Source organism: Hyla sarda, chromosome 8 (genome assembly GCF_029499605.1).
Source record: "Hyla sarda isolate aHylSar1 chromosome 8, aHylSar1.hap1, whole genome shotgun sequence".
In the NCBI taxonomy this organism is placed as follows: Eukaryota; Metazoa; Chordata; class Amphibia; order Anura; family Hylidae; genus Hyla; species Hyla sarda.
Window position 1 is genome coordinate 76,939,008 of NC_079196.1, and position 17,727 is coordinate 76,956,734.

A 17,727-nucleotide genomic window follows, 5' to 3' on the forward strand; every position below is an offset into this window, starting at 1 on the left:
GCCACCATAGAACAACATGGAGCGACATCAGCCACCATAGAGCCACATAGAGCGACATCAGCCACCATAGAGCCACATAGAGCGACATCAGCCACCATAGAGCGACATCAGCCACCATAGAGCCACATAGAGTGACATCAGCCACCATAGAGCCACATGGAGCGACATCAGCCACCATAGAGCCACATAGAGCGACATCAGCCACCATAGAGCCACATAGAGCGACATCAGCCACCATAGAGCGACATCAGCCACCATAGAGCCACATAGAGTGACATCAGCCACCATAGAGCCACATGGAGCGACATCAGCCACCATAGAGCCACATGGAGCGACATCAGCCACCATAGAGCCACATGGAGCGACATCAGCCACCATAGAGCCACATAGAGCGACATCAGCCACCATAGAGCCACATAGAGCGACATCAGCCACCATAGAGCCACATGGAGCGACATCAGCCACCATAGAGCCACATGGAGCGACATCAGCCACCATAGAGCCACATGGAGCGACATCAGCCACCATAGAGCCACATAGAGTGACATCAGCCACCATAGAGCCACATGGAGCGACATCAGCCACCATAGAGCCACATGGAGCGACATCAGCCACCATAGAGCCACATAGAGCGACATCAGCCACCATAGAGCCACATAGAGCGACATCAGCCACCATAGAGCGACATCAGCCACCATAGAGCCACATAGAGTGACATCAGCCACCATAGAGCCACATGGAGCGACATCAGCCACCATAGAGCCACAGAGCGACATCAGCCACCATAGAGCCACATAGAGCGACATCAGCCACCATAGAGCGACATCAGCCACCATAGAGCCACATAGAGTGACATCAGCCACCATAGAGCCACATGGAGCGACATCAGCCACCATAGAGCCACATGGAGCGACATCAGCCACCATAGAGCCACATGGAGCGACATCAGCCACCATAGAGCCACATAGAGCGACATCAGCCACCATAGAGCGACATCAGCCACCATAGAGCCACATGGAGCGACATCAGCCACCATAGAGCCACATAGAGCGACATCAGCCACCATAGAGCCACATAGAGCGACATCAGCCACCATAGAGCCACATAGAGCAACATCAGCCACCATAGAGCCACATGGAGCGACATCAGCCACCATAGAGCCACATGGAGCGACATCAGCCACCATAGAGCCACATAGAGTGACATCAGCCACCATAGAGCCACATGGAGCGACATCAGCCACCATAGAGCCACATGGAGCGACATCAGCCACCATAGAGCCACATAGAGCGACATCAGCCACCATAGAGCGACATCAGCCACCATAGAGCCACATAGAGCGACATCAGCCACCATAGAGCCACATGGAGCGACATCAGCCACCATAGAGCCACATGGAGCGACATCAGCCACCATAGAGCCACAGAGCGACATCAGCCACCATAGAGCCACATAGAGCGACATCAGCCACCATAGAGCCACATAGAGCGACATCAGCCACCATAGAGCCACATGGAGCGACATCAGCCACCATAGAGCCACATGGAGCGACATCAACCACCATAGAGCCACATAGAGCGACATCAGCCACCATAGAGCGACATCAGCCACCATAGAGCCACATAGAGCGACATCAGCCACCATAGATCGACATCAGCCACCATAGAGCCACATGGAACGACATCAGCCACCATAGAGCCACATGGAACGACATCAGCCACCAGGCCAGTATTTTACCGGCACAGCCTTTATTTTGCCGACCCTGACGGTTATTTTTATATAAAAAATACTGGCAATTCAATGGCCGGTATTTATCCAACCAATCCGACTCCTGGAATGGATCCAACCAATCAGATTCCCGGAATGTTGCACCATATACTATACCAGTGTTTCCCAACCAGAGTGCATCCAGCTGTCGCAAAACTGCAACTCCCAGCATGCCCGGACAGCTGTTGGCTGTCCGGGCATGCTGGGAGTTGCAGTTTTGCGACAGCTTGAGGCACCCTTGGTTGGGAAACACTGGTTTAGAGTGGGCAGCAGAAGAGACAGCTGGAGCCGGGGGACAGACAAGTACCATCCGTGACATGAAAAGCACCTAAATAAGAATTGCTGAAGCAGCACAGGGACTACAAAGTGTTAACCCTGAAGTAGGATCATCTGAGAGAGATTAAGAGGTTGTATTATAATAGTCTGCCCCTGCTACGAGGGCCTAGAACTAGTATTAAAGGGGTTCTCTGGTGCTTACACATCTTTTCCCCTAACCAAAGGATAGGGGATAAGATGCCTGATCGCGGGACTCCCGCCGCTGGGGACCCCAGGATCTTGAACGCGGCACCCCGTTTGTAATCAGTCCCCGGAGCTGTCACGCCCCTTCCCGTAGGCTTGCATTGAGGGGCGGAGCGTGACGTCACACAGGGGCGGAGGCGTGACGTCACACGCCGCCGGCCGTGTGGTCGCCGGTAATCAGACCCGGAGAGAACACGCTCCGGGGACTGATTACAAACGGGGTGCTGTGTGCAAGATCACGGGGGTCCCCAGCGGCGGGACTCCCGCGATCAGGCATCTTATCCCCTATCCTTTGGATAGGGGATAAGATGTCTAAGCACCGGAGAACCCCTTTAAGATATTGAGCCCTCGGCTATGAGAACATTTGATCTGTCTTAGACTGCATTCACACTTTGTTTTTACATTACGAGTGCCAGATACGGCTGGGGGAGGGGCAAACCGGGCTCTCCCGTATCCCAGCCGGACCAGCACTGAACTCCATTTACTTTAATGAGCCGACCGGAGTCAAACGCTGACTCCGGTCGGCTCATTTTTGACCCGTATGCGGTTTCCTGACCTCTAAAAAAACGGGAGATACATTTAACATTAAAACTAGATTAACATGCCAATCAGACCATGTTATGTATGTTATACAATGTATCTGTTCGCTACAATATGTAGGACGCACCACACAGCCCCTCCATAATCGATTAAATAAACATCGTTATAATATCCGTAATACATTTTTATTACATGGAGTCTCCAGGCATTGCGCACAATCTCATCCTGATGTACAGCATCCTATAACCATCATACCCATAGAGGCAATTCCAACACATATCTCAAATCGTTTTGAACAGTAGAAAAGAAAAGAAATGTATTGGATATATCGAATGGGTACTTTAGTTCCGGATGGACTTAATGAACTCTCAGAAGTGATACTGTAAAATTATCCCATTCATTCCTTGGAAACAAACACAATAAATACACTTTCAACTAATCCAGATATATTCATACTTATATGCTTCATTTAATGCCACTCGCAGCCATTTAACTCTTTCAACTGACAGTTTACCTATTTTCCTTACCTTATTTCCTGAGTACATCCCGGGATATGCGCTTGTTCTAAAGCCGTTAGCAGCGATCGTTATATCCCCGCTCGCTCTCCCCTGTACTAGCCTAATAATGTACATAAACATGGTAAATGTCTCTACTTCGGTGGTTACACACTGCCATCTACTGGTGGATTTTCATCATAGCACTCAGCACTTTTTTATTTAACCCCTTAAGGACTGAGCCCTTTTTCACCTTAACCCCTTGGGGACGGAGCCCATTATGACCCTAAAGACGGGAGCATTTTTTGCAAATCTGACCACTGTCACTTTAAACATTAATAACTCTGGAATGCTTTTACTTATAAATTTGATTCCGAGATTGTTTTTTTCGTGACATATTCTACTTTATGTTAGTGGTAAATTTTCGGCGATACTTGCATCCTTTCTTGGTGAAAAATTTGAAAATTTCATGAAAAATTTGAAAATTTAGCATTTTTCTAACTTTGAAGCTCTCTGCTTATAAGGAATATGGATATTCCAAATAAATTATATATTGATTCACATATACAATATGTCTACTTTATGTTTGCATCATAAAATTGATGAGTTTTTACTTTTGGAAGACATCAGAGGGCTTCAAAGTTCAGCAACAATTTTCCAATTTTTCGCAAAATTTTCAAAATCGGAATTTTTCAGGGACCAGTTCAGGTTTGCTGTGGATTTGAAGGGTCTTCTGGTTAGAAATACCCAATAAATGACCCCATTATAAAAACTGCACCCCTCAAAGTATTCAAAATGACATTCAGTAAGTGTGTTAACCCTTTAGGTGTTTCACAGGAATAGCAGCAAAGTGAAGGAGAAAATTCAAAATCTTCATTTTTTACACTGGCATGTTCTTGTAGACCCAGTTTTTGAATTTTTACAAGGGGTAAAAGGAAAAAATCCTCTCAAAATTTGTAACCCAATTTCTCTCGAGTAAAAAAATACCTCATATGTGTATGTCAAGTGTTCGGCGGGCGCAGTAGAGGGCTCAGAAGCGAAGGAGCAACAAGGGGATTTAGGAGAGTGAGTTTTTCTGAAATGGTTTTTGGGGGGCATGTCCCATTTAGGAAGCCCCTATGGTGCCAGGACAGCAAAAAAAAACACATCGCACACTATTATGGAAACGACACCCCTCAAGGAACGTAACAAGGGGTACGGTGAGCCTTAACACCCCACAGGTATTTGACAACTTGTTGTTAAAGTCGGATGTGTAAATTAAAAAAAAATAATTTTCCACTAAAATGCTGGGTTTTCCCCAAATTTTACTTTTTTACAAAGGGTGGTAGGAGAAAATGCCCCCCCCAAAATTTGTAACCCCATTTCTTCTGAGTATGGAAATACCCCATGTTTGGACGTCAAGTGCACTGCGAGCGAACTACAATGCTCAGAAGAGAAGGAGCACCATTGAGCTTTTAGAGAGATAATTTGTTTGGAATGGAAGTCGGGGGCCATGTGCATTTACAAAGCCCCCCGTGGTGCCAGAACAGTGGACCCCCCACATGTGACCCCATTTTGGAAACTACACCCCTCACGGAATGTAATAAGGGGTACAGTGAGTATTTACACCCTACTGGCGTTTGACAGATATTTGGAACAGTGGGCTGTGCAAACAAAAAAATTTAATTTTCCATTTTCACGTACCACTGTCCCAAAAATCTGTCAGACCCCTGTGGGGCGTAAATGCTCACTGTACCCCTTATTACATTCCGTGAGGGGTGTAGTTTCCAAAATGGGGTCACATGTGGGTATTTATTTTTTTGCATTTATGTCAGAACCGCTGTAAAATCAGCCACCCCTGTGCAAATCACCAATTTCGGCCTCAAATGTACATAGTGCGCTCTCACTCCTGAGCCTTGTTGTGCGCCCGCAGAGCATTTTACGCCTACATATGGGGTATTTCCGTACTCAGGAGAAATTGCGTTACAAATTTTGGGGGTCTTTTTTTCCTTTTACCTCTTGTGAAAATAAAAAGTAAAGGGCAACACCAGCATGTTAGTGTAAAATTTTTTTTTTTTACACTAACAGGCTGGTGTAGACCCCAACTTTTCCTTTTCATAAGGGGTAAAAGGAGAAAAAGCCCCCCAAATTTGTAGTGCAATTTCTCCCGAGTACAGAGATACCCCATATGTGGCCCTAAACTGTTTCCTTGAAATACGACAGGGCTCCAAAGTGAGAGAGCGCCATGCGCATTTGAGGACTAAATTAGGGATTGCATAGGGGTGGACATAGGGGTATTCTACGCCAGTGATTCACAAACAGGGTGCCTCCAGCTGTTGCTAAACTCCCAGCATGCCTGAACAATCAGTGGCTGTCCAGAAATGCTGGGAGTTGTAGTTTTGCAACAGCTGGAGGCTCCGTTTTGGAAACACTGCTGTACAATACATTTTTCATTTTTATTGGGGGGGGGGGGGCAGTGTAAGGGGGTGTATATGTAGTGTTTTACTCTTTATTAGGTGTTAGTGTAGTGTAGTGTTTTTAGGGTACATTCACACTGGCGGGTTACGGTGAGTTTCCCGCTAGGAATTTGCGCTGCAGTGAAAAATTTGCCGCAGCTCATACTTGAAGCAGGAAACTTGCTGTAAACCCGCCCGTGTGAATGTACCCTGTACGTTCACATGGGGGGGGGGGCAAACCTCCAGCTGCTTCAAAACTACAACTCCCAGCATGCACGGTCTGTCAGTACATGCTGGGAGTTGTAGTTTTGCAACAGCTGGAGGCACACTGGTTGGAAAACCTTCAGTTAGGTTCTGTTACCTAACTCAGTATTTTCCAACCAATGAGCCTCCAGCTGTTGCAAAACTACATCTCCCAGCATGCACGGTCTGTCAGTACATGCTGGGAGTTGTAGTTTTGAAACAGCTGGAGGCACACTGGTTGGAAAATACTGAGTTGGGTTCTGTTACCTAACTCAGTATTTTCCAACCAGTGTGCCTCCAGCTGTTGCAAAACTACAATTCCCAGCATGTCTGATCACAGAAGGGCATGCTGGGAGATGTAGTTATGCAACAGCTGGAGGTACGCAACTACAACTCCCAGCATGCCGAGACAGCTGTTTTCTGTGTGGGCATGCTGGAATTTGTAGTTTTGCAACATCTGGAGTGCTACAATTTAGAGACCACTGAACAGTGATCTCCAAACTGTGGACCTCCAGATGTTGCAAAACTACAACTCCCAGCATGCCCAGACAGCAAACAGCTGTGTGGGCATGCTAGGAGTTGTAGTTTTGCAAGATCTAGAGGGCAGTATAGAGATCACTGTGCAGTGGTCTCTAAACTGCAGACCTCCAGCTGTTGCAAAACTACAAATTCCAGCATGCCCACACAGCAAACAGCTGTCTGGGCATGCTGGGAGTTGTAGTTTTGCAACATCTGGAGGGCTACAGTCTAGAGACCACTATAGTGGTCTCAGACTGTAGCCCTCTAGATGTTGCTAGGCAACTACTCACCGGCTTCCGTCGCATCCGGGAGCCGTCCTCTTCTGCCGCACGCCACCGCTGATCTCCGTCGCCGACCGCCGATCCCTGTCGCTCCGCTGCCTCCGGAGGGGTAAGTGGACGTCGGCGCCCGGTCCTCTTCATTTTCCCCGTTCTGCCCCGCCTATTGTGGGAGGGCAGAACGGGGAAACCGAAAGTAAACCCCTCCGCCCCTGATCTGCTATTGGTGGTCGCGTCTAGACCACCAATAGCAGAAATAGGAGGGGTGGCAACTCTGCCACCTCACTCCTATCGCTTTAGGGGGATCGTGGGTGTCTTAGACACCCGCGATCCCCCTTCTATTCCGGGTCACCGGGTCACCATAGACCCGTAATGACCCGGAATTGGCGCAAATCACAAGTGTGAATTCACTTGCGATTTGCGCCGATCGCCGACATGGGGGGGTCTAATGACCCCCCTGGGCATTTGCACGGGGTGCCTGCTGATAGATATCAGCAGTCACCCCGGCCCGGTCCCCGCCGGCGCGCGGCGGGGGCCGAAATTCCCACGGGCGTATGGATACGCCCTTCGTCCTTAAGTACCAGGACGCAAGGGCGTATGCATACGCCCTTCGTCCCCAACAGGTTAAGGACTCAGCCGTTTTTTGCAATTCTGACCACTCTCACTTTAAACATTAATAACTCTGGAATGCTTTTACTTATCATTCTGATTCCGAGATTGTTTTTTTGTGACATATTCTACTTTAACTTTTTATGGTAACTTGCATTCTTTCTTGGTGAAAAATCCCCAAATTTGATGAAAAAATTTAAAATTTTGCATTTTTCTAATTTGAAGCTCTCTGCTTGTAAGGAAAATGGATATTCAAAATAAAAAATAATTTTGATTCACATATACAATATGTCTACTTTATATTGACATCATAAAATTTATGAATTTTTACTTTTGGAAGACACCAGAGGGCTTCAAAGTTCAGCAGCAATTTTCAAATTTTTCACTAAATTTTCAAACTCGATATTTTTCAGGGACCAGTTCAGATTTGAAGAGGATTTGAAGGATCTTCATATTAGAAATACCCCACAAATGACCCCATTATAAAAACTGCACCCCCCAAAGTATTCAAAATGACATTCAGTCAGTGTTTTGACATTCAGTCAGGGGTGCTGCCATTCCCATGAATTGTGGTGAGCATAAGGACATCCCTCTTGTCCTTATACCGGACCAACAACAGGTTCTCATGGGAAAAGGCACGGGACTCACCCCGGGGGATAGGAGCATGTAGGGGATGGGGCGGAAGGCCTCTTTGATTCTTCCGGACTGTCCCACAAGCGACCGTGGATCTGGCGGCGAGGGATGTGAAGAGAAGGATACTAGTATAAAAGTTATCCCCATAAAGGTGGTAACCTTTATCTAGCAATGGGTGCAAAAGGCCCCAAACGATTTTCCCGCTAACACCCACAGTGGAGGGACATTGTGGGGGTTCAAAACGGGAATCTCGTCCCTCATACACTATAAACTTGCAAGTGTACCCAGAGGTACTCTCGCAAAGTTTATACATCTTCACGCCATACCGCGCTTGCTTGGTTGGGATGTATTGCCGGAAGCTGAGTCTCCCCTTGAAGCTGATGAGCGACTCATCAATAGAGACCTCCCGCCCCGGGACATAGGCCTCCCAAAATCTGGCCCCGAAGTGATTGATGACCGGCCTGATTTTATACAGGCGGTCATACGCAGGATCAGTTCGGGGGGGACATGCCGCATTATCAGCATAATGCAAACATCTCCAAATGGCCTCGAACCGGGGACGTGTCATGGCCATACTGTAGAGGGGTGTCTGGTAAAAGACGTCCCCACTCCAATATTGCCTGACACAGGGTTTTTTAACTATATCCATATGCAGCGCGAGGCCCCAAAAGGTCCTCATTTCGGCTGCATCGACTGGAGTCCAGCCGCCGGGTCTAGCTAAAAATGAGCCCGGGTTAGCGGCGACGAAGTGTTGGGCATACAGATTCGTCTGTGTAACCATCAAATTAACAAAGTAGTCACTGAAAAAATGACCGAAAAAGTCCTTTTCAGTGAACCCGACAATGTTAATTTTGATTCCTGAGTCGCCAACAAACTCAGGAATCACGGGCTCGTGGTCCGCTGGCTCAGCCCAGTCAAGTTCTCCGGTACGAGGTACCAGTGACCTTGGCAGGGGGGCTTCACTAGTATGAGCGCCAGGGGGACTCATACTAGCATGGGGCACAGGGTCAAGGGCAGAGGAGGTTTGCGGCACCGCACGGCGGCGTCTCCGCCGCCTTGGCTCATCATCTGAACTAGATGATGAGGAGGACGATGAAATAAGGAAGCTGGGGTCTTCATCATCCTCTGAGCCGCTCTCGGTATCGGAGGCAATTAGGTCATATGCCTCCTCCGCCGAGAACACTCTGCGGGCCATTTCCCTACTCTAATGTGGATACGGGGGGGGGGGGGGGGGGGGGGGGTGTGTGTGTGGAAAAACTTCATTGGTGTATGTGCTGCGTGTGGTGTGGTGCGATATTACCTCCCTAACCCTCCCTAGCCTAACCTAACTAAACTAACCCGCCCTAACAGAAAGAAAAAATATATAAAAAAGGGGACTTTTATTTTTTTATTTTTTTTTAGAAAGGGGACTTCTAACGCAAAAAAAGACCTGCGCCACAAAAAAGCGTTTATCTAATCAATGGTGTGCGCACTGATTAGCGCTTGTGGCGGCAGGGGGCGCAGAAGTCAGTGGGGGGTCCGGCCACTCAGCCCAGAACAGTGGCTGGTGGCTTGTACACAGACCCTCACACAAAAAAAACGAAAAATAAAATTAAAAAAACGCTTAATCCCGAAAAAATGCACCCGCCTGAACCCAAAAAAAAACGCTGATCAGTGATAAATCACCGACAGCGGTGGGACAGGCTGCACACACAGGTACGGTCCGTCCACACAGTACACGCCTGCTACTGGTGGCACGGAACACCTATGGGTGCAAAAAAAGAACGCGGTAACCGAAAAAAGTGCCTTTACCACCAAAAAAAACGCTGATCAGTGATAAATCACTGACAGCGGTGAGGCACGCCGCACACACAGGTAAGGTCCGGCCACACAGTACACGCCTGCTACTGGGGGCACGGACCGCCTATGGGTGCAAAAACACGCTAGAAAACCCGAAAAAAAGCGCCGGCACCACAAAAAAAACGCAGGGCCTGGGTCACGCAGCTAAAGGTGCTACGGACCCACGGACACCCACTGAGGTACGCTGGAAAAAAAAAAAAGACTTTTTTTTTTTTTTTAACCCTAACCTGTCCCTACCTAATCTAAAGCTATCCCTGGGGATTTCTGTGCCAAGGGGCCACAGAAAGGGGGCAAGGGGCACTTTTTTTTTACTGAGGGGATGGTGGGCAGCACGGGGCTCCGTCCTGCACACCAGATCTCTCTGAAATGGCGGGCAGAACGGAGCAACATGCTCCTAGCCCACCAGATCCCCTCCCATTACATTGTGATTGGTATGGCCACTTTGGCCACCCAATCACAGCTGTACTGAGGGGGGTGGCCACAATGCCAGCCCCCAGTACAGCATGGATGGTGATTGGTGGTGTATACTACACCACCAGTCACCATCTATATCCAGGTCACAGGGTAGTTACCGGCGTCCTGCAGCGATCGCCGGTATAGGAGGTCCTCCGGACCTCCTCCGGCACACTGCCGGGATGTCTGCTGATAGAAATCAGCAGACATCCGGCTCCGATCCCCACCCGGCGAGCGGCGGGGAACGGAATCGCAGCGCATCGCTCGTCTGAATTGGCGAGCGATGCGCTGCGATCGCCGACATGGGGGGTCATCATGACCCCCCTAGGCGATATGCCGGGATGCCTGCTGAACGATTTCAGCAGGCATCCGGCTCCGGCGCCCCTCCGGCTAGCGGCGGGGGGCCGGGATATGACAGGACGTACTCAAACGTCCTGAGTCCTTAAGGACTTGGAAAAGGGGTCGTTTGAGTACGTCCTGCGTCCTTAAGGGGTTAATTAAATAAATGTATTATATTGGTTTTTATTTAGACAATATATCAGGCCTTTCATTACAATTATTTTACTTATTTATTCAATTGTTTTATGCTATTTTAGTTTTATTAATGTGTATGTTTTTTGCACACAGCTTCTACGGCACTCCGGAAGTTGTCATCGCCCCCCCCCCCTTTTTTTTTTTTTCTTCAATTGTTGTCTTATAAAAGCAAGTATTTTCCAGTATGTACACTATGCCTGATGAAGATCCCTGTTCGGGATCGAAACGCGTTGCACTGTATATAATAAAACAATTTCATTCAATCCTGGACCAGCGCCGTCATTGAGAGGAACTCTTTTTCCATTCATTTCTCCGGTTTCCTGACCTAGAACCGTAGTTCTGCTGCTCAGCAGCAGCGTGAGTTAACTCTTTCCTTGCTTGGCTCCTGAATGGTATACATGGGTCCAGGGGCGGATCCAGAGTCGAGTCTCGGGAGGGGCACTATTAGAGTATTTTGTGTTGGCGGACAGAAAACAAGGTGTTGCTTACGGAACTTACAATATTATTAAATGTATCATACAGTCCTAACCTTCTTTAAGACTCTTAGGCCATGTTCACATGTCAGAATAATAATCAAATATACCAATTGCCACAGAATGGGAAAGTGCTAAAGAGGTTTTTACCATTTAAAACTACAGCTCCCAGTATGACCTAAGCAGTTGTGAGGGGATGCTGGGAGTTGTTGTTTCACCCATCATAACTGCAGTCACTCCAGCTCTGATAGGACATAGTGAGGAGGATACAGAATGATATGAGTGACTACAGGTGACATCTTCTCTATAGTCTTTCCTTATCTAATTCAGATGTACTTACCACGGGACTTGTTCCAGCTAAATCTTCTCTCTGCAGACGCCCAGACGTCTCCTCACTATGATTCTGATCCTCTATATGAAAACAATAATTATTATAAACCTGCCAGACACTGTATTCTTCGAATATAATACTGGCACACACCCTCTGAATATAATTCTGACACACTGTACCCCCTGAATATACAACACACTGTACCCTCTGAATATAATACCGCCACACACCGTACCCTCTGAATATAATACTATCATACACTGCACCCTCTAAATATAATACTACCACACACTGCACTCTCTGAATATAATACTACCACACACTGCACTCTCTGAATATAATACTACCACACACTGCACTCTCTGAATATAATACTACCCCACACTGCACTCTCTGAATATAATACTACCTCACACTGCACTCTCTGAATATAATACTACCACACACTGTACCCTCTGAATATAATACTACCACACACTGCACTCTCTGAATATAACTTGCTGTGCAGTGCACCCTCTGAATATAATACTACCACACACTGCACTCTCTGAATATAATACTACCCCACACTGCACTCTCTGAATATAATACTACCACACACTGCACTCTCTGAATATAATACTACCACACACTGCACTCTCTGAATATAACTTGCTGTGCAGTGCACCCTCTGAATATAATACTACCACACACTGCACTCTCTGAATATAATACTACCCCACACTGCACTCTCTGAATATAATACTACCACACACTGCACTCTCTGAATATAATACTACCCCACACTGCACTCTCTGAATATAATACTACCACACACTGCACTCTCTGAATATAACTTGCTGTGCAGTGCACTCTCTGAATATAATACTACCACACACTGCACTCTCTGAATATAATACTACCCCACACTGCACTCTCTGAATATAATACTACCCCACACTGCACTCTCTGAATATAATACTACCACACACTGCACTCTCTGAATATAATACTACCACACACTGCACTCTCTGAATATAACTTGCTGTGCAGTGCACTCTCTGAATATAATACTACCACACACTGCACTCTCTGAATATAATACTACCACACACTGCACTCTCTGAATATAATACTACCACACACTGCACTCTCTGAATATAATACTACCACACACTGCACTCTCTGAATATAATACTACCCCACACTGCACTCTCTGAATATAATACTACCACACACTGCACTCTCTGAATATAATACTACCACACACTGCACTCTCTGAATATAACTTGCTGTGCAGTGCTCCCTCTGAATAAAATACCCAAATGTATTGTTGCCCATAAAAAAATGTAACACCCCAGAAATTCCTCATAATATACACTATACTTCTGAAATGCAGAACACTCTGTGCCTTCACATATAGTAATAATGCTCCATCTTGTGCCTCTTCATATAATAATTATGACCCGTCCCGTTCCCCCCACATAGTAATGCCCTGTGCCCCTAACATATAATGCCCCCTGTGCTGTGCCCTTCACATATAATTCCCCCGTTCTTTGCCCCTCACATATAATGCCCCCATCATGCATCCCTCACATATAATGCCCCCATCATGTGCCCCTCACATATAATGCCCCCCGTGCTGTGCCCCTCACATATAATGTCCCCTTTGCTGTGCCCCTCACATATAATGTCCCCTTTGCTGTGCCCCTCACATATAATGCCCCCGTGCTGTGCCCCTCACAAATAATGCCCCTGTTCTTTGCCCCTCACATATAATGCCCCGATCATGTGCCCCTCATATATAATGCCCCCATCATGCACCCCTCACATATAATGCCCCCATCATGCACCCCTCACATATAATGCCCCCATCATGCACCCCTCACATATAATGCCCCATGCTGTGCCCTTCACATATAATGCCCCCGTTCTCTGCCCCTCACATATAATGCCCCCGTTCTTTGCCCCTCACATATAATGCCCCCATCATGCGCCCCTCACATATAATGCCCCCATGTCCTGTCCCCTCAGGGGGCATTATATGTGAGGGGCACAGCACAGGGGGCATTATATGTTTGGGGCACATGACAGGAGCATTATATGTGAGGGGCACAGCACAGGGGGCATTATATGTGAGGGGCGCATGATGGCGCATTATATATGAGGGGCACAGGATGGGGGCATTATATATGAGGGGCGCATGATGGGGCATTATATATGAGGGGCGCATGATGGGGGCATTATATGTGTGGGGCACAGCACAGGGGGCATTATATGTGTGGGGCACAGCACAGGGGGAATTATATCATATAATGCCCCCTGTGCTGTGCCCCATACATATAATGCCCCCTGTGCTGTGCCCCTCACATATAATACCCCCTGTGCTGTGCCCCCCACACATATAATTTATATGTGTGGGCACAGCACAAGGGGCATTATATGTGAGGGGCACAGCACAGAGGGCCCCCCTGTCATGTGCTCTTCACATATAGTGCCCCCAGTGCTTTGCCTTGCAGCCCCTCACATTAAAAATTCCCCTAAGTTTTTAAATCCCCATCCTCCTGGCACATATTCTGTCCCCCGAATCCCCTGGGCCCTGAGCATACTCTTAGTACTTACTGTATGCCGGCCGCGGGGACGGGATTTCCGGGCGCCGGCGCGATGATGTGAAGTCATCGCGCCGGCCTGCAGTGGATCGCGACCCCGCAGCTCACACGCTGTGTACTCACAGCCAGTGGCGTTGCTAGGGTTGGTGTCACCCGTTGCGGTAGAAAATGGTGTCACCCCAGCATGCTGGGAGTTGTAGTTTTGCAACAGCTGGAGGCACCCTGGTTGGCAAACACTGACATAGATAGATAGGGAATATATATAGACCAGGGGTTCTCACCTATTTTTAGTGAGGGTCCGCTTATCCAGGTCTGCCATCCGGTAAAGGTCCAAGCTGTATGCTAATGCTTGGTGCACACCTAGCGGCCTCAGCGCCATGAAGGCAATAGCAAACTAACAACTGAAGTGTGGAGGATGTATAACCTGAATACTGCTGCACACTGTAACCACTGGATATAATACTGCCACACACACTGTACCCACTGAATATAATACTGCCACACACTGTACCCCTGAATATAATACTACCACACACTGTACCCCCTGAATATAATACTGCCACACACTGGGCCCCTGAATATAATACTGCCACACACAGGGCCCCTGAATATAATACTGCCACACACTGTACCCCCGAATATAATACTGCCACACACTGTACCCCTGAATATACTACTGCCACACACTGTATCCCTGAATATAATACTACCACATACTTTGCCCTGAATATAAACCTGCCACCCACTGTGTCCCTGGTATATTACTGCTACCCACTGTGCCCCTTAAAATACTGCCATTCACTGTACCCCTGAAAATAATTCTGCCACACACTGGGCCCCTGTTATATTACTGCCACACACTATTCCCCTGCAACATTACTTGCAGATGCTATGCTCTAACGCTGACTAATTGCACCTCTGTGTCTCTTAAAACAATAAAATGATGCCACTGTGCCTATAGAATGAATGACGCCACTGTGACCCCAGAATGAATGATGCCACTGTGCCCACAGAATGAATGATGCCACTGTGCCTATAGAATGAATGACGCCACTGTGACCCCAGAATTAATGATGCCACTGTGCCCACAGAATTAATGATGCCACTGTGCCTATAGAATGAATGATGCCACTGTGACCCCAGAATTAATCATGCCACTGTGACCCCAGATTTAATCATGCCACTGTACCCACAGAATTAATCATGCCACTGTACCCACAGAATTAATCATGCCACTGTGACCACAGAATTAATCATGCCACTGTACCCACAGAATTAATGATGCCACAGTACCCACAGAATTAATGATGCCACAGTACCCACAGAATTAATGATGCCACTGTACCCACAGAATTGATGATGCCACTGTGACCACAGAATTGATGATGCCACTGTGACCACAGAATTGATGATGCCACTGTGACCACAGAATTGATGATGCCACTGTGACCACAGAATTAATGATGCCACTGTGACCACAGAATTAATGATGCCACTGTGACCACAGAATTAATGATGCCACTGTACCCACAGAATTAATCATGCCACAGTACCCACAGAATTAATGATGTCACTGTGGGTACAGTGGCATCATTAATTCTGTGGTCACAGTGGCATGATTAATTCTGTGGGTACAGTGGCATCATTAATTCTGTGGTCACAGTGGCATCATTAATTCTGTGGTCACAGTGGCATCATTAATTCTGTGGTCACAGTGGCATCATTAATTCTGTGGGTACAGTGGCATCATTAATTCTGTGGGTACTGTGGCATCATTAATTCTGTGGGGCACAGTGGCATCATTAATTCTGTGGGGCACAGTGGCATCATTAATTCTGTGGGGCACAGTTGCATCATTACTTTTGGAGGCACAGTGGCATCATTAATTCTGTAGGCACAGTGACATCATTAATTCTGTGGGTACAGTGGCATCATTAATTCTGTGGGTACAGTGGCATCATTAATTCTGTGGTCACAGAATTAATGATGCCACTGTACCCACAGAATTAATGATGCCACTGTACCCACAGAATTAATGATGCCCCAGTACCCACAGAATTAATGATGCCACAGTACCCATAGAATTAATGATGCCACTGTACCCACAGAATTAATGATGCCACTGTGCCCCACAGAATTAATGATGCCACTGTGACCACAGAATTAAGGATGCCACTGTGACCACCAAATAAGTGATGCCACTGTGACCACAGAATTAAGGATGCCACTGTGACCACCAAATAAGTGATGCCACTGTGCCCCACAGAATTAATGATGCCACTGTACCCACAGAATTAATGATGCCACTGTACCCACAGAATTAATGATGCCACTGTGACCACAGAATTAATGATGCCACTGTGACCACAGAATTAATGATGCCACTGTACCCACAGAATTAATGATGCCACTGTGACCACAGAATTAATCATGCCACTGTGATCACAGAATTAATGATGCCACTGTACCCACAGAATTAATGATGCCACTGTAACCACAGAATTAATGATGCCACTGTACCCACAGAATTAATGATGCCACTGTACCCACAGAATTAATTATGCCACTGTGCCCCAGAATTAATGCCACTGTGCCCCCATATGAACTTTGCCACTGTAACTCTCCATCTGTTGTAAAACTACAACTCCCATCATGCACAGACAAAAGGTCATGATGGTAGCTGTAGTTCTACAATAACTGGAGAGTCACAGATGGGGGAACACAAATTTTTACCTGAGAGCTTAGAATCGCCGTCCCAGGTCCCGCACTGCTCCGCTGCTCTGGCCTCTTCTAGTCAGGCCTGGCCAGAGCAGATGATGCAGGCAGCTAATGGTGCTACCTGCATCATAGGAGAAGCGCAGGGCAGGGACACATCGCTCCCTCGCTCCGGGCCGCGGCTATTCATTTGTATTGGCGTCTTAAAGACACAGCTACAAATGAATAAGGGGAGATCCAGCGGATGGTCCGAATGACTGGGGGACGCAGTCCGGATCTGGACCGTGGTCTGCCAGTTCAGTACCCCTGATATAGGACATAGATCAATGTTTCCTAACCAGCGGGACTCCAGCTGTTACAAAACTACAACTCCCAGCATGCCTGGACAGCATTGTAGCTTTGCTTTGGAGACACCTTGGTTGGGAAACACTTATTTATGTCAGTGTTTCCCAACCCTCCAGCTGTTGCAAAACTACAACTCCCAGCATGCTAGGAGTTGTAGTATTGCAACAGCTGGGGGCACCCCTGGTGAGAAAGGGGGGGGGGGGGGTGAGCAGGGATTGTGCTGGGAAGGGGGGAGGGATGATGCTGGAAAAGGGTGGGCATGGATGGTGGGGGGTAGTTTATCTTACCTGCCTTAGAACACTGCTGGGCTCCTGTATCCTCCAGACACTTCCTGCTTGCTGGGGTCATGTGATGTTTTGGTGTCACATGACCCAAGCAGAGCAGTAGAAAGCTGCCAATCAGGGGGAAGAGA